Source organism: Notamacropus eugenii, chromosome 6 (assembly GCF_028372415.1).
Source record: "Notamacropus eugenii isolate mMacEug1 chromosome 6, mMacEug1.pri_v2, whole genome shotgun sequence".
In the NCBI taxonomy this organism is placed as follows: Eukaryota; Metazoa; Chordata; class Mammalia; order Diprotodontia; family Macropodidae; genus Notamacropus; species Notamacropus eugenii.
Genome location: NC_092877.1, coordinates 222,232,150 through 222,238,170, shown reverse-complemented (window position 1 = coordinate 222,238,170; position 6,021 = coordinate 222,232,150).

Below are 6,021 nucleotides of genomic sequence, written 5' to 3'. Positions count from 1 at the left end.
TAATATTTATAAAAATCATTACTTGAAATATTTGACCAGCTTCTCTCACTCTAATGGTTCAGAGAAACAATGTGTATTTCAGGAATGGTTAAGAGAAAGCAGAAAGATTTTCTGTGAAACGCCTATCTAGTTTTGGAATAAGAAGAAATGAATGAAAGAAAGAAGGGGCTTAGCCCAGTTTTAGCAAATATCTAACATGCCATGAAATCCATCTATGTTTAAGGTACAGAATGTCAGAATAATGACTAATTAGATTGGGAATTTGTCTCTGCAGTATGTGCTTATCTTGGTGATAGATGGAAAATAATGGAATTTCTATTCTGAGATACTCTCTCCCAGAAGCAATCTCGGCATTCCTGGGACAAGGTAAGCAAATGTTGAATCTATTTCATCCAGATTCCCCAATGTATAATGAACTCACATAAAAAAGAGGAAATTTCAGATTAAAATTTCTCAAATAAGAAGAGATAATACTAATAGGCTAGAGATGAATTTCAGACTCACTCTCAAGTTCTCAGACCTTTTGACCTTAATGAAAAAAGGGAAAATATTTTTTTTCATCTATGCCTACACAGGTAAAGTGAAGCAAAAAGTTGAGAATTTTTTTTTTTTTTTTTTTTACAAAATGTAGGTCTTGAGTTTGGTTATTGAGCTAGAAGATTCAGGCTACAACTTTGCCTGATTTGCTTTCTACAGTAATCTGATCTATATTATAATTTCTCAGTTTTGCAGCCCAATTTTCCTGTTTAAGCACAGAACACTTGGCATAAAACAACTTGATTTTTATTTTCATTGTAAGTCAATGACTGAACCTTCAGAGATATAGGAGGTAAAATGATGAGTAACTCTCTCCAGTGCTTTTTTGATCCATGTGGATAACCAGTGATACACCTATACAGGCACACACGTAAACATATTTGAAGTTCAGATTCATGATTTCATTAGTTTGAGGATTTCCTTGTCCATAAACTTCCTCCTTTGATGCAAAGAGATATCTCCTAAGCAAGTTACAGTCTTAGTTGCTCAGGAATTGAGAAGTTAAATGATCGAAGTTTCTAACACAATAGATGGGACTTTAAGGGCAACTTCAAGTTTGGCTTTTATCCAATAAGCTACATTACCTCTCTAATTAACTACTCAAGCTTAAGGATTTATCAAATTTCCTTAAAAATAAAAAGCCTAAGCAAACAAGAATGCATACATTAAGTCCCAACTATTTACAAAGCTGTATTCAGTGACATAGGAATATTTAAAATGAAAATGAATTAGTTCCTGCCCCAGAGGAGCTTACCTTGTCTCCACATTTCCAGCAATAGTATGCATTTTTGAATTTAGTAATTTGGATATTTCTCAACTTTTCTTTGTGTTTTCTCTGTATACTTGGGTGCTCAGAGTGCATTAAAAAGAATACAGGGTAGTTGGGTGGTACAGTAGATAGAGCCTTGGCCCTGGAGTCAGGAGAACCTGAGTTCAAATTTGTCCTCAGAAACTAGCTATGTGACCCTGGGCAAGTCACTTAACCTTGCCTGATTAAAATAAAAATGCTCTGTTTGAGTACAAAGCCCTGAATTTAAGTCCCAGCTCCATTGGCTATTAGTTGTAAATCATGACCTTTCTGAGCTTTCATTTCTACATTTTTAAAATCTGGGGTAGGGAGTGTGTGGTGGTGGTAGATAGGAGAATAGCGCTTACATTAGGTAATTCATAAGGTTATTGTGACCAAAGCACTTTGTAAACTGGAAATTACTAATTCTAAGGGCAGTAATGGTAGAGTCCCTCAAGCAAGGAATCCAAAGATCTGGATTGAAGTCTTGCCTCTGACATATTGGTTATGTAGCCTGGACAAGTCACTTCAAGCAGCCCTCTAAGTTTACAAAGTGTAGAAGAGGTATTTTGTACCTTGCAATTCTTAATTGGTAGAGAAATTTCCTTACTGGGAGTTTCTTAGATTGAAATTCTAAATTTCAGACCAAATTTGGACTAAATTTATCCCCAAGGAAAACCAAACTCTCTGAAATGATAAATAAAAAGAGTTCAAACTGACTGATATGGAAAAAAAGTGATTATTTTGTTGTTATTAATAGAAATATATGGCACAATCACTTAACAAGATAGTTAAAAGTTTAGTTGGATCAACTGTAATAATTTCTTTTTGGAATGGTAGGGGTCTGAACTTGTGACATCACCCCTTCTGGAAACACCTTTCTCTTATGCAGGTCAATAAGACTTCTATAACTTATAGTCTTAGAAAGCTGCCTGGGGACACTTAGAGGTTACATGTCACAATACTTTCTAACACCAGCCTTCCAACCCCATACCATGCTACTTCTCTAGCACAACTCACCGCAAAATTTTTTCTATGCTTCAGCTAAAAAGAGAAGGATGGGGGCATTCCAAACAAGGTTAAAAATGCACTAAACAAACAACTTTAGAAAACACTGCCAAAAGAACCTTAATGTATTGACTTCCAATTTCCTGCAATCTAGTGCGGCATGGAGACATTGGGGGTAGGAGGGAGGGGGCCTGAAAACAAAGTAATTCACCTCCCAAAAGCTGTTCCTCTATAAACCCTTGCCAACCAGGCCACATGTACACCACAGAATCTTGTATGCAGCTTTCCTTTCCAGGCAAATGAAATAATATTTTGTTTGCGTATTTATTTTTGATGGAAAACACGCACACATACATAGAGTTGCATGGGTGATGGAACTTCCAGTTGTGGTTTTTTTTAACCTGTCCTCTTATCAGCATCAGAGATGGATGCATTTTCTAAGCCATAAGAGAATGGCAACTCAGTCAACCAACCAACCAATCAGCTGACAGGCATTTATTACATGTCTACTATGGTCCCAGTAATGTTCTAGGAACCGGCAACGGAAAGACAAAAAAAATCCTTGTGAGTCTTTGCTCACAAAGGATCTTACAGTTGAAAGAAAAACTAGAGGCTCTTCTTAATTAAATATTGTCTTTTGCTGTTCTGTAGTTCTAACCTTTCTTGATTCATAATTTTGCTTTCTGCTTTCAATCTGATTTTTATTATGTAGTTAGTTTAACTTCCAACTACAGTTGTTTCTTCCAGCTTGTTTCTTTACTCATTCTACCCTTTTTTGTCATCCTAATTTTGGCTCCTGACCATGCTTTCCTGCTTACAGCCATGTTGTTGGGTCCTAGGTCCTGTCATTCCATTTTCTCATTTCTAATACGCAGCTTTGGTTTCTGAGGAGTAGTGACTAAATTTCCTCTTCCAGGTTTTTGTTTTTTTAAGTCAAACTGTCTTCTTTCTATTCATTCAATCAACTCTCATTTATTAAGCACTTACTAAAAGCCAGGCATTATACACTTGCCCATTTCCTGTGCTGGGAGGCCTTCCAGACTACCCAGAAGCCCAGGCACAGGACTGACACATTAGTGTGATCCATTAAACAGGCCCATCATTTGGTTGGTAGGACAGAAGAGTTGTTTTAGATATGTGAGAATTCTTAATTCAACCCCTCAGTTGGATCACCAGGCTGAAAATGGCATTCACCCATGGGTATGTGCCTAATTGATTTTTCGAAACTGGAAACAAATTGACTTTGGAATGTGTCCTCTTTTTAAAAGGCAGACCCACTCCAGCTACTGGAATTTGCCAGACATTTAATCTTCTTTGGTGGCACATTGTAAATAAAAATTCCACAACATGCTTAAGACCTTGACAACCAAAATATGGTTGCTAATCCTAATATTAAAAACAAAAAAACCAAAAACCACAACCAACAACAAAAAAAGAGCCTAGGTGCATAGAAATAAAAGATAATACTGGTAGCAAAATAACCACCCCAAACTGGGACTATGGATTCTCCCAATGTAAAAAAAAAAAAAGAAAAAAAAGGAAAGAAAGAAAAGAAAAACAGAAAAACAAGAACAGAAAATATTAGACATGTTTGTTCTATAGTGATAACCCTAACATCTTGGTCAGTGTTCTGATGCTACCACACACACACACACACACACACACACACACACACACACACACGTTAACTCTGAATTGAGGTAGATGTTTGGCCCTCTAAATTCCATTTCTCCTAATACATTTAAATTTATTTCCTACTTCCCTTTACCTTTAATACTTCATGACACAGAGTTGGTATAGCCATAGGATCATAGACTTGGAGCTAGAATGGATGTCCTAAGCCATCTAGTCTGTCAACTGGATGGAACCAGCCTCTAACTTATGAGTGCCCAGAGCTGAGCAAAGAAAGCTAGAAATAGGAGAGTCAGGAATGAAACAAGTTTAATTTCAAAGTGAGGAAAATGTTTGCAAGTAGAAATCCTCCTGAGAAGGAGGGCTTATGGCTTATGACAGGGGTAGGGTTTTTAAACATCAAAACCACATGAAAGATGTTGGAGAATATGTAGAAGAGTTGGAACACTAATTCATTGTTGGTGGAGCTGTGAACTGACCCAACCATTCTGGAGAGCAATTTGGAACTATGCCCAAAGGGCTACAAAAATGTGCATACCCTTTGACCCAGCAATACTTCTTCTAGGACTGTATCCCAAAGACATCATAAAAATTGGGAAGGGTCCCCACATGTACAAAAATATTTATAGCAGCACTCTTTGTGATGGCCAAGAACTGGAAATTGAGGGGATGTTCATCAGTTGGGGAATGGCTGAACAAGTTGTGGTGTATGAAAGTAATGGAATACTATTGTGCTATAAGATATGATGAACTGGGAGAGTTTAGAGAGGCCTGGAAGGACTTATATGAACTGATGCTGAGTGAAAGGAGCAGAACCAGGAGAACTTTGTACACAGCAACAACCACAACGTGTGAGGAATTTTTCTGGTAGACTTAGCCCTTCACAGCAATGCAAGGACCTAAAAAATTCCCAATGGACTCTTGAGGCAAAATCCCTTCCACATTCAGAGAAAGAACTATGGAATTGGATTGCAAAATGAATCAGATAATTTTGTCTTGTTTTATGTTCTGTTTTCATAGTTTCTCCCATTCATTTTAATTCTTCTATGCAACATGACTAAGATGAAAATGTATTTAATAAGAATGTATGTGTAGAACCTATATAAGATTGCACATCATTTCGGGGAAGGTAGGGAAGGGAGGGGAGAATATCTAAGATATATGGAAGTGATGGTAGATAATTGAAAAGAAATAAATTAATTAAAAAAACACAAAAAGGTGGGATCCAGCACAATCATTCTTAGGTCCTGAATAAGGAGTTCTTTCTATTGACATTTTTTGGGACAATACAATTTTTGGGGAAATTTTTGAGTCCTATGGAAACAGTCTCTAAGTTATTAAAATTGTGGAGCCTTGTGATGGTCTCAATTCTTGTGTTATAGAGCCTTGTTCAGTGGGGTACAGTATCTGAATTATTATGGTGGGGTTGGGAGTGCAGTGCCTGGTTTGGTTCACTCAGCAGTTAGAGGCACAGGGACTATTAAGAGTGTAAGGAAATGTGACCGATCACTTTCTGCTGCCAACATGTCATCTGTAACCCCAGCTCTCAGGCCAGGATCTCCTGGAAAATAGAGAAACCATGCGTCCCAATTTGGGGGTTTTACTGGAGCTGAGATCATCCAGAGGGAGAGTGCCAAGAATTGCTGTTATGCCAAGCTCAGGGCGTTGTTTACTTCTTGGGCCTTAGCTCTAGAAAAGAGCTTGACAAGTAATATCTTGACAAGTCCAACCCCTTACTTTTCAAATGAGGAAAATGAGATGTCAGAAATGGAATTTGATTGAGCCCATGTCCCCTGATTCCATCATTCTTTCCATCTTTGTTGAAGCCTACAATACTGACCGAAAGTAAGATGATGAAGGTGTTCAAGACAATAGATAAATCTTATTAGGTTAAAAAAAATTGCATTAACAAAAGTCATGAGAAATAGACTAAATCAGACTCTAGGGAACTGGAAGAGACAAAGAAACTCAGTATACTTTTGAATAAAACTATTTCCCATCCTCATCCAGATTTGACCATGGATGCAATCAAAAAGAATTAAAAATTGGAATCAGAA